Source organism: Microtus pennsylvanicus, chromosome 3 (assembly GCF_037038515.1).
Source record: "Microtus pennsylvanicus isolate mMicPen1 chromosome 3, mMicPen1.hap1, whole genome shotgun sequence".
Taxonomy (NCBI): Eukaryota; Metazoa; Chordata; class Mammalia; order Rodentia; family Cricetidae; genus Microtus; species Microtus pennsylvanicus.
In genome coordinates, this window is record NC_134581.1 from 127,505,322 (window position 1) to 127,521,335 (window position 16,014).

Genomic DNA, 16,014 nt, shown 5'->3' on the forward strand with positions numbered 1-16,014 from the left:
TGCCACTTCAAAATTTCATACCATCTTACACTTGTCAGAATGGCTAAGACCAAAAATACTGAGAACAGATTATGTTGGAAAGGATGTGGATTAATGTGTACACTCCTCCACTACTGGTGGAAGTATATACTTGTACAGTTACTCTGTAAATCAGCAAGTTGCTTTCTCAAAAAACTGATAATCAATCTATCTCAATAACCAGTGATACTACTCTTGGGCATATACCCAAAAGATGCTTGATCACACCACAAAGATACTTAGTCAACAATGTTGACAGCAACATTCTTCTTAATAGCCAGAACCTAGAAATAACCCAGATGCCCCTCAACAGAAGAATGGATAAAGAAAACGTGGTGCATTTACATAATGGAATATTACTGAGCTGTAAAAAAAACAATGAGATTATGAAATTTACAGGAAAATGGATGGAAGTAGAAAAATCATCCTGAGTGAGGTAACCCACATTCAGAAAGACAAACACGGTATGCACTCACTCGTAAGTGGATATTAGAAGTAAATAAAAGGATAATCAGACTAGAATCCACAGATCCAGAGAAACTAGGTAACAAGGAAGACCCTAAGAGGGATGATAGATCTCCCTGGGAAGGGGCATTACCTGTGATCTCCTGGGTAAATTGGGGGTGAGGAGGGGCAATAAAGGGGAAAAATGGGGGACGAGAACATGAGGAAACAAGATGGTTGAGTTGGGGGAGGGATGAAGTGGAAGGGCAATGAAAGAGATATCTTGTTAGAGAGCCTTTGTGGGGTTATGGAGAAACCTGGTGCTAGGGAAATGTTGGGGGCATTCACAACAAAAATACCTCTCACTAGGGTAAAGGCATGGGGGTTAGAAATATAGTAAAGAATGTGAAGACACAAGTGAAAATGATAAAATGGAGAAATATATAGGATAGTAGCGGAAGGGAATTTCCATGAGTACTTAAAATTCACCCATGTTTAATTTACAACTGTTTAAAATACCCCTGACCACAAAAGTTAGGAGTAAGACAAAAAAAAAGACTCCATTAACATGATACAAGGAAATGAACTGAACATACCGATTGAAAGTTGTGGGCTACATTCGTAGTTAAACATTCTGTTGCTAGAACAAAATAAGTCAAGCTTATACCCTAGACCAGAACATTCTGTAGTTAAACCATTCCCTGGGTCAAATGCCAAGTTATCTCCATAAAGGGAACTGGAACTTAGTTGGATCCTTAGACTCTTACTTGAGGTAGGGACAATCCACTTCTCTTTTCCTGGAGTACAAGGTCTGGTTATTAGCCACACCTGTTGACAATAATTTTGAGAGAGCCGAACTCTCTGTTTAAGATCTAGGTGGGCCCTTTGCTGGAGGTAAAAGCACAATAAACTTGAAGAAACTCAAGGAAAATTTCAACTCTCTGACCTCTAGTCAATGTGGAAACAGGCTCACATTTTCAGGCCTCCACAGGGAAACACCCAGGAATCCACAAGGATGACCCCAGCTAAAACTCCTAGCAATAATAGAGATGATGCCTAAACTGGCCTTCCTCTGCAATCAGACTGTTGAATACCCCAACTGTCATCATAAAACCTTCATCCAGTAATTGATGGAATCAGATGCAGAGATCCACAACCAAGCACAGTCCAAGCTCTGGGATCATCTAAAAGGCAGAGCAGGGGAAGCCATAGTTTCCTCTGTATGTGTGCTTGTCTCTTAGCAGACCCCAGCCGGGGTGTGTGGGATGTGGAAACTGGTAGTTGTGAGAATCCAAACTAGACACCTGACATGCTGAATTCTGTGCATACCCTAGCTGAGCACTGAATTGTGGGAGACAGTCACACTTAAAAAGTCCTCAAGCATCCTGCTTCTTATCCTTGCCTCATTTTCTGGGAATGCTCCAAAATAGCCTCTGGTCGTGTTCTCTGTTCCACAGTGTGTAAGGAAAACATTGTGCAATCTCTGGAATCATGCCACCAGCTTTTCAGTCTTCGAATAATTTATTTAGATGTTTTATCTTTTTCTCACCTCTTTAAAATTCAGGGGCAGGATGAAACAGAGAGAACTGTTCATTGTCATGTGTATCCCAGGAGGTTCTGTGTAGACCTTACATTCTTTGCTTAGACTGTCTTGACATTGCCCTTTCTCATTCATTCTGTCTTCAAATACTAACTGTTTAGTCTTGGGGACATTTACTGAAAACACATTAACTAAACTAGTGTACAAACTGTAGAGAACTCTCTATTTGGAACTCTGTTGCGTATCAAGTTATGGCTAGATGACAACTTGAACTTAGATTACATAGGAAATGTATAGGAAATGTAGAAATTTTCCTGAATGATATCATAGCAGGCATATCTTGCCTCTGTGAAAATAGAACTAAGCTAGCTTAATCTTTCTCTCCCCCCCTCCTGTGTGTGTGTTTGTGTGTGCTGTGTGTGTGTGCGTGTGTGTGTGTGTGCTGTGTGTGTGTGCGTGTGTGTGTATTATAAAGAAGGCGGTATACAGAGAAATGAGGAAAGTAGAACCTGAGTTGCTCAGATGACCTCACTCCTACCCAGAGCTGGACTTTGAGTTATGAGAATGCGATGCAGGAAGGTCAAGAGCACTGAGGGACGTGCAGAGGAGCATATCACCTGGTGTCCCTTTCAGATCATCTCCCACCCATGGTCCAAAGCCTCCATTTCTCCATGCACAGGAGTATAGAGAGGAATCGGAATCCAGGTTTTATGACTCTGGTAATGCCACATGTCATGTGGCAAATGAGGACCAGGCTGGTAGAGCAAGTGGCCAGGTGACACCAATGCATTGACCACATGCAATTTATTTGCTTGATAAAGACAAAACCTTGTTTTATTTGATTGATGTGGGATTCCCCTCTGTATGCTGTGAATATCATTGGTTAATAAAGGAACTATTTTGGGCCTATAGCAGATATAAATATTGTAACTGTAATTCTTGCTTGATACCTATTTTGTTATATGTAATTTTACTCTGTTAAAGTTAAAACCTTCCTTTTTTTCTTTTCATTTAAACAGAAAAGGAGAGGTAATGGGGGAATTCTGCTCTGTATGCTACGAATATCATTGGTTAATAAAGAAACTGCTTTGGGCCTATAGCAGAGCTAGAGGGGAACAGAGCTAGGTGGGGAAAACTAAATGGAATACTGGGAGAAAGGAGACAGAGTGAGAGAGAAGCAATGTAGCCCTGCTGGAGACTGATGCTGAACCTTGCCAGCAGGCCACAACCACGTGGCGATACACAGATTAGTGGAAATGGGTTAAAATTAAGATGTAAAAACTAGCCAATAAGAAGTTAGAGCTAATGGGCCAAGCAGTGATTTAAATAATATGGTTTCTGTGTGATTATTTTGGTTCTGGGCAGCTGGGACAAACAAGTAGCTCCTTTCAACATTTGATAGCATGACATATTGAAAAGAGAACTAGGTATAAGAAATATAGATGCATGCTTAAATACAGACATAAGTTCATATGCACAAAGAAATAATATTTCAAGCTTCTCTGAAAATTTTTTATTCTTTACTGCAATATAAAGTATGTCTTATTATTTGGATGATTCTCAAGGAATCTGAGAAAATAAAAATATTTAAAACATCTCCTCAATGTTATTGATTTGAAGCAAACACTGTTGGGTGCTAACATTTGGACAGTCTTGTAGGAGATGATTAGCGGTCACATTAGAAATCCCGTTACTGTTAACAATTTCTCCTTAAAAATATGGAAAGGTCAGAGAAAAGAATTCACCTGAGAATTTCCTCATCATCGGCTCCTGAAGGTTCTCACTGATCCACGTGAGGGTGCAGGGGAAGATGGCATTCACGTCAGTGTGGGAACACCAACATGGACTTGGAAGGCAGAGCCTGAACTTGAATACTAATTCGACATCTTTACTAATACAGAGTTAGGCTTTAGTGACTCCACTCACAAAATAATGTCTGAAAATCTCTTAGAACAGTGTCTGCTGTAGCAGTAGCGCTGAAACCAGTGCTGTTGACCATGGCTGCTGATAATCTACTGACCATCCTTCTCGGCGTTTTCGTGGTAGGAAGCATTTGGTCTCGTACGTACCAGCATGCAAAGTGTCTCATCGTTACTCATTTTCAAAAGGTTATTTGGTTTTATACTTTTCCTAATATATTATTTTCCTATATCATGGTGGATATAAATATAACTACTTTTACACATAAATCCAAGAAATCTCTGGTGTTCCCATATGGAAATTAAATAATGAAAAGGTGACCATGGCAAACAGTATCATTTTATTTTCAGTGTATTTGGCTTAATCTCAGACTACAGGTGACATTTAGGTGTGCTGTCTACACTCGACTTAAATAGGTTGTAAGTTCCTCAAGGATGTCCTGAAGCACCATGTCTTCCAAACCTAGAGAGAACGAATTCCAACTGCATCTCAGCAGCCTTCAGAGGGATGGAAGGGATGAAGCCTGGCCAACATCATGAAGGAAATCTCCCTAGGCATTTTTGAAATTTAAAAGATCAGGGGAAGGACTTCAGTTTTGGTGTCTGTAGGGGTTACTCCAATGGTTTTCTGGGTTTCAGTTAGCTTTTGAGTTAAAGACGCTTTTAGAGTGATTGTTAGAGACCACAAATGGGGTAACGTCATTCTAGTTGGTGAAAGACTGAACTGCTTCCTCTCTAAAATCAGGGACAAAATCGTGTCCATTCTTGCCATTTCATTCTGGCAGTCCTGCACAGGGCAGTTCAAGAACATAGTAAAATGAAATTCTTCTGGGTATAAAGACAATAGTGTTCCACCACCGCCCGACTGATAGAAGTAATTCTTAGCAACCTGATTTTGACAATAGGTTTTAGATGTCACACCAAAAAGCAAGTATATAAAGAAACATCAACAAATTGAAGTTCACACAAATTAGAAAATTTTGATTTTAAAAGAAACCATGGAGGATGTAAAAATAATCCCATACAGTGGGAGAACAGTTTAGGGAATCATCTATCTGATAAGAAACTTGCATCTAAAACACAAAAGTAAAGACTTTGTATGATCCAATAATTAAAAGAAAGCACCAATTTTTAATGTCAAAAAGATGTTTGACTAGACAGTCCCTAAAGCCCAATGTGTGGAAGGAAGGCTAAGAAGAGCATGAAAAGATGCTCGGAGTTGTTAGTCATTACAGAACGCCAATCAAAGCCATGTGAGACAGCACTTCACATCCATTGAGGGATCCCCAGGAAACAAGCCAGTTAACAAAGTGTTGGCAAGGTGCTGGGATGTCAGAACTCTTATAGACTATCGATGAATATGAATCATGCATGAATTATGACACTTCAATACAATTTCTTAGTTCCTCAGACAACTGTGTGGATTACTAAATGATCCAGCCGTTCCACTCCTAGGTACACATGCAGGAGAAATGAAGATAAATATTTATCATCTGGTAAATACAAAAATTAAATGTGATATTCCCAAATAATAAAATATTAATCAGTATTAAGATTAAATAAACAACTAATACATGATGCCAATAGATAGAGCTTAAACATAAGCAACAAATGTAATATTGATCAGTAGTGAAGAACAAAATATGGATTGTATGATCCTCATATTTTAGAAACTTCTAAAATAGGAAAATTTGTAGAGACAAAAGGCAGATGAGTATTTGTTTGTTCCTGAGGGAGAAAACTGGGGGTAAAGATTGACTGCTGTTAGTTATGGCACCTCTTGAGGGTGATGAAAAATCTTGCATTGTAATAATGATGGCTGACGTATGATGATTAAATTGTCTTCCGTGAATGAATCAATGGTATGATATATCACATAACTTAACAAAGAAAGTTGTTTTTAATGCTCCAGATAGGCCCTGAGTTTGTTCCAGTCATATAACGTCCTCTAGCCTTTCCCGATTTGGTCAGGTCACTGAGCTTTCTCTAGAAACTCTCCTGGCTGTGCCGTGCTTGGAACATCACCATGTACGCCATGTGTATCTCATGGAGTAGCCGGGAGCTCAGGAGAAGTCCGCAGAGTGAAGCTGACGTTCTCTACACACTCCTAGTGTGGGAAGTTGACAGTGGAAATTTGCTACCCCCTAACATGTCTTTGCCTCCAACTCTTGCCTTTAAATAGTACAATGAAAGTGTGTACTAGGCAGCTAAATATCTCAAGCGCCAAACATATTGCAAAATACTGATGAATTGATATTAAGCAACATTTGAGGAAAGGTGAATGTCAGCGCACCCACCCGCACCCACACAGGAAATGTAGGGACCTTAGAAGTTAGATCATCAGTTATTTCTGTGTGTGCTAGAGAAAGTGACTAGCTTTTGTGACTAGCTTTTTTTCTTTTCTCTGAAACAGACTTGGGATCCCAGCCTTGTGGTTGAGCACAGCGGGAGTCCTTAGCAGAGTGGATTCCCAGGGAAGCAGGCCTCACTTAGTACAGTGTCTGAGGTTTGCTGAATTATAAGATGCAAAGTTTCAGTTCTTCTTTTTAAATTTTTCACTCAGCCTCTTCGAGGACAGTAAATGGTCTTTTTTACCGTCTCGTTTTAAATTAGTGGCAGAGCCTAGGTTTCCTGTGTTAGATGGTATTGCCATAGTGCTTTTTCTTAGGAGCAATGAACAAAGTAAATTCCAACTTCAAAACTTCTGATATGTGGTTCAGCCCTATAAAGAAAAACATCTTTTTATCAGCCAATATGAAATTATGGAACAAATGCTTTTTAAAAGTTTCCAGGGTGATATCCGGAGATCTCCTATCCTCTGTTCTCCTGTGTGCCCTAGAAATGGCCTTGGTGGGCCTGGCAGTGGGTGAGTCATTCCTTTAAAACACAAGCGGGCTGCCTGCAGATTTTGAAGAACTGATTACTTTTTTTTGTGATTTCCATATTTTAGTGCAGTTCAAAGTGGTAAATGCATGGAATATTCGCTTGGAGTCTGGGATAAAAGTAGCCCTGTGGGGTTGGGGGGTGGTGGAGAGGGGAGCGGGGGGGGGGGGTAGATTCCTAGTGAGAAAGGCACAGCCTGCTGAGTGAGAGATGTGTGTGTTCCTGACAGCCAGTCCTGGAAACAGGCTCTCTGCCGGAACCAAGAGACTATTCTGTGTGCCACTCATAGGAGGCGAAGCTCCACCCCGAAGTGTGGCTGCCTTTGTCATTTTAATTGGTCTGTGTTTGTGAAGTGGGGCCTCTATTTACTTATAGCTTGGGGCTTGTGTTTACCAAGCCTGGTGGAGGCCAAGTGACAGGGCTCCTGCAAGCTCTCCCGCAGTATCTTGAGGCACTTTCCTTTTCAGTATCAGTGCTGTCTAATTCGTGAGCTTCTGTGAGGCAAGCGCAGGAGGGTACAGGGCCTACAGGGAGGAATTACACCTAATTACTCAAATAATTGCTAGGCTGTTGCCTTCTTAGTCACTGAAAATAATTTCCAGGTCCCTGGCTTTTATAGATAGTCTTCTAGAGGCAGGAGGACACAGCCCCCTTTTTAACTCAGCCCATTCACTCACAAAATCAGAACACTCGAGCCTGCAAAATTAATAAGCACCACTTCCATTACATATATTTTAGGTTGTTGTTGCCGTGGCGATAAAGTCAGGGACATTGAATCTCCTCTGTTGAGCCATTGTTATCGTCCCTGGCCATCTGCTGCAGAGGAGTGATATTCCATCTCATTTGCATGATGACTGATATATGGGCGGTTTGGAAGGACATATGCCACGGCAATCATGTGATGAAAATTAAAGTGAAAGTTTTGGGCCCGGAGCCGAAAAAAATCTGTGTGTGCGCATGAGGCTGTTGATGTGCAAATGTGGATCATATTGAGAAGGTCTGAATAGGGAGGTGTGACGTAAGGAGGGCTACACGCAGGTGCCTATCGCCAAGCAGCCAAAGGCACTGGATGTCATATCATGGAAACTACCTTTCAAGGCGACAGCTTTACTGTTTCCTCTCAGCACACCAGGGAGGAGAGAAAGAGTTTTGGAAACACACAAAAAAGTAAGTTTAAAACTTTTTTTTTTTTAAAACCACATTCTCTTTACCCTGACGTTTTAAGAGCTCAGACAAGTTTTCAGGTCTTGAGTAGTTAGTTAATAGTTACTTTTGTTCTCTCTCTCTCTCTCTCTCTCTCTCTCTCTCTCTCTCTCTCTCTCTCTCTCTCTCTCTCTCTGTGTGTGTGTGTGTGTGTGTTTTGGGGGGGGGCAGGTGGCGGTTTCTAAAGGCTGAAGTGCCCATGGTGTTTTACTGCTGTTTGCTTTGGTTTCTGTTGTGATGTATGTACATTTGGCATGATTTTAAATTCATTCACCACCACCCACCTCCTTCACTTTCCTACTCTCCTCCAAAAATGGGATATTGAGAAGGAGTTTAGAATAAAATATCACAGTGCAGTTACATTTAAGCTGCATCAGCTACTGCTTTTTTCATATCTATATTTCTGAAATATGTAAATCTGTAACAAAATATTTGATGAGACACTACACTTTTTTTCTGCAGAAAAGTATTGTTGAACTAATTTATGAGGTTGTAGAAATTATCAGCGAGATCTTGTGTCTTCCAAGTTTTTATTTAGATAGAAATCTTTGCTATGCTAAAAGTTATTAATGTAATTTTGCATTAATTGCTGTTACCTTTAAAAAGGGATTTGTAGATGTTTTCTGAAAAGTCAGAATCCCGGTTTTAGCTACATATCAGAGAAAAAGTTTGTGGGCAGTTTCTAAGATATTTAAATTCATGAGTTGGGTAAATATAATATTGTATTTGAGTATTTAGAAAATTGAATAAGACCAGTCTTAAAAAATGACACCCTTCGTTGTGGGTAGAAGTGCGTGTTGTGAGCATGCTCAGAAGTTAAAGAGTAATTCTTTAAAAGCAAAAGAACGAGACTTAATACTCACCTTGAACAAAATTTTACAGAAGGATGGTTTCAATGAAATATTACCTGGGGACAGGGAGAGCATGCTCATACCTTGATGAGCTGTATTTTACCTCATATTTCTTCTGTCAGCAAAACACCTGTTAAGGGTGTTTTCTTTGATGTACATTGGGAAAATCAAAGTTCCCTGAGTCTTTCCTTTCCGTTTCAGAGAACGCAGCAGCGAATAGGCGAAGTGTATCATGTGATGACTCTAGTAATATTTTATTTTTAGGAATAGGGAATTATGTCAAAAAAGATTGCATCACATCACCTTGGCACTGCAAAATTGGCACTGAAGTCCAATAAGTTAAATAGAAGTTTTGATAAATAAATATCGGGTATGGTCTTGTGTACTATCCTGATGATAAGGAAGTAATTTTCAAGAAATAAGTCCAGAATCAAAAGAAGGATCGAATGAAATTTGACTTCCTCTAACTTTACATTTTTTTCCTTGCTGATGTCACCCACAGAATATCCTAGTTCTATGCTGTAACCTAAGATCACCCATGTTCTCTTTTTCCTCATTCTAAATATTCAATTACTCAGTGGTGATTATTATGTGGCCTTCTTGGCTTACTACACTATTAGATTAATATAGATTCCTTATGCCAAATTAGCGGAAATCACTGTTGCACACAAGAGCAATTCACTCTTCTCTTAGTCATATTTGTGTTACAGCAGGAACAGCCTCTTAAGCTCCACGGTTTTAAAATCTTAAACTTGAACGTACCGTGGCTTGGAGGACATGTGGTTTGCTCGTATCTGGAACCTGCAGTCTGTTGGAACCTTTCACAAGACTCGCATTCAGTCCTGTTTAAGTGAGACTTTTTATAGTGACTGTCATTCTTCTATCACAACAAACAAAAAGATTTAAAGTTTCCTGGTTCCTCTTCTGTAAAACGACTGCAGGTGACAGGAAAGACAAGGGGTGCTTGGAGCTGTCCAAGGTAGCTGGTTTCTGGAAAGTTAACCATTATAGAACTGCATTGCTCTGTATCTCTGTAACTGGTTTAATTTCCATTTTTGAAAGTTAGGGTTGTATTGCTTTTAGAGTAATAAACCTAATGAGTGCAGTGAATATTTTCAGATAATGTTGCAGTCTTCCTTAAAATTGCATTTAAAAACTCAGAAACAGAGCACACATGAAGCTAACTAGGGCTCCAGTTTGCAGCTTTAAACGATTTAAGTGGAAATCAACAAAACTCACAGCTCTCAGATATAGAACTCCACGCTGTCAACATGAAAGCCCCATGGGAACGGTCTCTGGGGCACACAGCCGTGTGGACAAACGTATCGAAAAAATGCAACTTGCAGGAATTTATTGCTCTGGAAATCAATTCTTATCCTTATGTGACCTTCCATGTCTGCTATAGAAATCCAAAAGATCATAATTGTTTGATATGAAAATGCAAAAGAATAGTTAAGTTGAAAGTTTAACATCATGAAATTCAAAATCCCAAGTGGTATATAAACATTAAAAGAAACTTTGGGCTGCTAACCCTAGGAAATGAGTTTTATGGATCGAATTCAACAAGGCTTCAGAAATGGCTCCATCTGCTGCCTAGCAGCTGCTGAAAGGATAAATTTAATTCATTAATTCATTTGGATAAAAGGATCCAAGTAGTAAAGACTTCATTGCTTGTAATGCATATAGGTGGAAACACACTGAGATGTGGTCCCTTTCTCATCTTAGATAATGAGCTACATGGTCTTCTATTTTGAGGAAAGATCTTCATGACTGAGTCAATATGATGTTGATTTTTCGACAATAGTCAATCATTTTAAATTAGTTCAAAGCTAAAAAAAGTACACTCAGGGAAGTTTAAAGTCTCAGTTTTAATCTAGAGAAACAATGAATAACCGAATAAAAGAAGCTTTCTCATGTTGTACCTGTGACTATGGGAGGTAGTACATGTGTCCATACCTACCATATGTACATGGTTATTTTTGCTTACACATATTCAGTGAAGTGAATACCTCCTTTCGATGACATTTATATAAGGCAGACATCCTATATTATTTGCAGAAATATTCAAAACTGTGTAGTACCTAACATTAATTTAGGTAGATTATATCTTAGATTCAAAATTTATATCTGCTCAGGGTTTGGACATTTCTTGTCTAGTCTCTCTTTTCAGTCGTAGTCAGCAACGTGATTTAAAAGTCTAGAAAGTTGCACCTCAAGTCTTCTCCTTTCTCCTCGGTGACATTAATCATTTTGACAATGGTGTTAAAAAAATCTGTAAGACATGGGCATACAATTTAATTAAATGGTTATAAGGCATACTTTGATATTTTTCTACAAGTGTAATGAAGTTTTGATGCCAGGTTTCTCAAATCATATTCAATCATCATGATCGGGTATTAGAACGCTTATGTTGTTTATGTTTAAACTCCAAACACTTTGATGGATTTTCTTAACTACTATCATTTTACCTTAGAAACCATACAACTCACCTTTTCTGGCAAGGAAAATGTTTACTGGTTGCCAGTTAATTGATCTGTGATAGAGATAAGAGTATCCCCAAGACAAGGCTGTTTCAGTAACCAGTGTACATTTAAGCCATGTTTTTTCCTGTGGCCGGTGATTTCAGGAATGATGTTTAGCCTTCCAACATGGCCCACAGCTCACTGTGGTGTGTGTGCTGGGCTGACTCTAAAGGGTCTGTGTGTACCCTGTGGGCTGGGTTAAGAATTAGGGTTTATGCATTTACTTGTACTGTTGCATTGTTTAGACAGCTTTGGTTTAGTTTTGATCTTTTTTTTTTTTTCTTTTTGCCTTTGAGGCTCTTCCACAGTGTCAGCTGCTGACTGATAGTAGGGAAACTGCCTCGTGGTGTGAATGAAAGGGACCTAGCGGTTGGTAAACAGAGATAAGGAATAAATAGAGCACAGGCAAAAGGAGATAGTTCTGTGGGGGCCCAGATTGCTGCCGGTCTGTTCAGGGGAGATGCGGAGCCTGTCCTTTTCCCAGATTAAATTAGTGTGCGAAATCTCCAGTGACCTCCTCCCCTTCTCCCCACACTCTTCAGCCAAGCTGAACAGCCTCTGCTGTAAAGTATTCATTTTACCCAGGGACACACGGACAATAGCACTCTCCCTGATACTCATGGACAGCTGTCGTCATTCAGAGGGCTCTCAGGATTTCATTTTTCATAGGAGTTAAAAAGGGTTTTTACCTTGGACGTGAAAGGGGCAGGGGCACAACTTTGCCAGTTCTGAGGCTGTTTGGGCAAGGAGTCTGACTGAGGTAGGGGTGAGCTGGGAGCAAAAAGAATCTGCCCAGGGAACTGATTCTTTTTGTTGTGCTTAATATGATTAAGCTAGGACAGAAATTAAATTTCAACTCTGGGTTCCTTATTAGGAGAAAATACCTTTGATTTGGAAAGTTTCTTAAAATTAGGGTCATCAGTGTGCGGTAGATAATTTGTATCCACCTGGTCTACTTTCATTTTGCCTAAATATGCATGCATTTTATTGCCTGTGAATAAGCACGGGTAAATATTAAGTCTGTGAGGTACCTCGGTAGTCCCGTACTTTTTATATTTTTAGTGATTTACTGCAAATATATTCAGCATTTGACTGATTAAATAGACCTTCGGCAACCTTGAGGGTCACTGTGTAGAGTGTGTACATAGAAAATGCATCAGCCCATTGTACCCTGGCAGCTAATGAGATTGGTCGTTAAGTAAATGACACAAAGCCTACAAAAAAAAAAAGCTTACAGCTCACTAGAGTATCACAGAGTGTCCCCGCACACCACACAACGACACAAACACTGGACTAACCTAGCCCACCCTGCTTTATTCTACATCACTGCTTCCCTGATGTCAGCGTGAGAAGCAGAACAAAGGCTAGGAGGCAGCGGTAAGTCAGTCTGGCAATGAAGCCCTAGGGAGAAAGTGGAGCAATCTCAACCTAACTGTGGGGCCGAGAGTCCGTTTCTAAACAAGTGGGTCTGGATGAAGGGATTTTGCTATTACTTGTAGAAATATCGCCTCAGTGACCAATGTTTTGATTCTGTTGCTATTGTTGTATCGTTTTGCTGCTTCACAAAAAGTTTGTGAATCTCAGAGCCCAGGGCTCCTCAAATGGCGAGGGAACATAAATTTGAGAGGTGGGTGTTTGTTGGAGATGAACGGCTCTGGCAAGTAACTGCTGGTCAGGTGTGTGTGTGTTTGAAAACTTTCAGGTGCATGGGACAACTTTAATTTTAGTTTGTCCTATTGCTTGTAGGACATAAGGGGACCCAGGGCATGAATCTAACTGGTGAACTTCGTTCTCGATGTGATAAAATTGTTTCAGCCCTTAATGTGTATTTAATATCAGGTATGGGATAGTCAGTGCCTTAAAAATCCGTCAATCAACCAAGCGCAGCAAAACAAGAAAATAAAAGCTCCTCTTTTGCTCAGACATTTCTATTTTCTCAAATCTTGAAATAGAAATCACTGTGTTATGTGCTGTTGAATGGGATCAGGAGTCATTTGCTTGCTGTAGTTGGAGGGAAAAAAAATCAAAGCTATCTAATACTGAAGTCGCACTGGCTTACTCTTTCCTTGGAAAAAAAATGCACTTGCAGTATTGAAGTGTAACATTGCAGGATCCGTTTAGAGAAATATGGCAGCAGGGAGTTGCCAGAAAGTCTGATTTGCCTTGCTGAAATGTCTGTCTGGCTTAGATGTGGATTTTCTGAGGATGTTTAGTTCAAGAAAGGATGATTTTGTTACAAGACATTCAGGTAAATTAAATATTTTATTCTAACAACTCTCAGCTGAATGGGTTGCCAAAGGCATAATGAACTCTTGATGAGCTCGTGGAAAACATTTTAAAAGTATTGTTAACATAACGTTGTATTTGTAAATAGATGTATTCACGATAGCAGTCAGTGTCAGGACTCAATTTTTAAAGGCGCTGCATTTAATATTAAACTGGCATCTCATAGTCATCCGCTCACAAATTAAAACAACATCATATAGAAATCAGTTTGCTAACTTACAGTCCTTGTACTGAAAATTTATTATTTGCATAGGGATATAGAAATATTTTGACATATAATAGCCTATTAATAATCATGGAAGATTCATCACACAGGTTTGTGATATGCTGTAAGTGAATCAAAGGCTACATGCTTCCTGATATTTTTGTCATGAAGAACTTTTCCTGTTACAGATGCAGTCTCAATTTTCATTTTATTTATATGATGTAAGACTATTACTTACCTGTTCATAGTATGTTTTATATTCTTCAATTCTGTTCTTTTCCAAAGCAGTCAGAATTTGAAGGAAGTAAATTTCATGGCAAAGATTAATGTTATCTTATTGATTTCAAGTGAAATATGTGCAGGAAAGATGTGCTTTGATTTAGTTAACTTGAGAGAATTTGAAATGTCATCCCGTCAACATGCCTTTCATGTGGGAATCCTGGAAAAGAGAAAGCCATCTGAAAATGGCCACACTTGCTTCCTAGCAATTTTAGTTCAGGGCAGAGTTATACAGATAGTTGACTCTCACAGGCGCCGTAAGTCCTCCACGTTATCTTTCTCTGCTAAACATTTTTTTATCTGAATCACCTGTGTTATAATTTCTTTTTCCATAGTTGCTAATGCTCGTCCTGTTAATACAAGAGTGAGTGTTTCAGAAAGCATACAGCCCTTTGGTTGACATAGCTGTCCACTCCCACCCTCCCTGGTGCAGCAGGGCATGGCAAACTTGACCTGAGTGTGGAAGTCACTTCTCTGCAGATGAAACTAAATGTATTTACTTTACAGAAATGTAATTTTTCATTGCTCAAAGCAAATTAGGACTGGCCTGTAATTAAGACCAGAGGGCATAGGACATTATTTTTTGTCTTAAGTGAACTTACTTCCACCGGTACTGTACTTAAAAGATTTTCAAAACTGTAGCTAAGGAACCAGTGTTAGAGTTGGAAAACTCTTTTCTTAATAAAATTTAAAGAGTTTATGTTGAGAGAAAGAAACTTGGCTTTAATGAACTTTTACTTCAGTCACTTAATGAACAAATGCATCTTAAAATTGTTTGGTCAAAAGATTTTAAGATATGCTGTGAGCAATGTGGGAATATTTGCTGCACCCAGGGATGCGCCAAGAGCGACATTTCCTAGAGAAAGGCCAGCTGTTGCCCAGCAGCACAGAAAACCGTGCATTGGAAACCTGGTTCTTCCAGTCAGCGTGTGACGCTGGCTGGTTTAACTGTGTAAGCCTCAGTCTCCTGGTCTGTTTAATGGGGACCAGGATGGGAGTAGAAAACAAGGTTGTGTGGAAACTGAACAAGATAACGCGTATGATGCCCCTGGTGCATCACGCTTGTGGCTTTGAACTTGTGCTTGAGGTTCACTCGCAAGTGGATGCCACACCAGGCCACATCACGGTGCCTCTTCGCTCCCACAGTATAGACCCTTGTCCTCTCTTCACTTTCAGAGGCCCCAGTTCTGTGAGACCCTTTGAAGGACTGTGCCAGTTCCACGTTGTGTGGCTGTGTGCTCACACCAGTTGAAGGTAATGTGCTTAGACCGCTAAGTATATGCTAAGTATATGCCGCTAAGTTGACTTTGTGTATAGTTGTTTAGTAACTTTCCGAAGAGCGTATTAGAATTATGTTGTATTTCAATATAAACTTCCTGTAAGGAATATTTACTGGCATTTAAATAGAAAGTGAAGCATCTATAATTTAAATAATTATGGCAAAGTTCTTTAACTATTGAGATTATATTATAAATTTTTATTAATATTTTTAATTCATTGCTCCATAGGGATTTATTTAATTTTAAAGCTTACATTATTTCTTTTCACTTAGCCCTTGAATTAAGTATAAACATTTCTTCTTCAAAGCTATAGTTATTGAGAACTAATTTATTTTACTTTTTATCTATGTAATGATACTTGAGACCTATTTTTTTGCCAAGTGTTTTATATTAAAAGGCAAAAGTCCATACTACTGGCCTCTAAGAGATACCTAGATTGTATTAAAATATTTGAATATTGTTTTGTCAAATGCTGCAACAAATTTATGAGCTTTTCAGAAAAATTAAAGTTTCTGCTTTGGAAGAATGTTGTGGGTTAGGAAAAATTTTCCAATTCATATTACCTGTGTCTATGGAAGAATTTT

The 16,014-nt window shown here is 39.3% G+C and overlaps 1 protein-coding gene across 6 annotated transcripts in view; it reads left to right on the top strand.

Annotated features, from left to right (window-relative positions):
* St18 (ST18 C2H2C-type zinc finger transcription factor) overlaps positions 1–16,014 on the top strand; it is a 251,543-nt gene that overhangs the window by 117,133 nt on the left and 118,396 nt on the right. For 5 of the 6 annotated variants that reach the window (XM_075967085.1, XM_075967090.1, XM_075967091.1 and 2 more), the window contains exon 1: positions 15,327–15,404. The exons of the other annotated variant lie outside the window; for it this stretch is intronic. The gene's annotated coding sequence lies outside the window, so the exon portion shown is untranslated. Of the gene's footprint in view, positions 1–15,326; positions 15,405–16,014 lie in introns of those variants that run through there. 6 annotated transcript variants of the gene reach the window in all.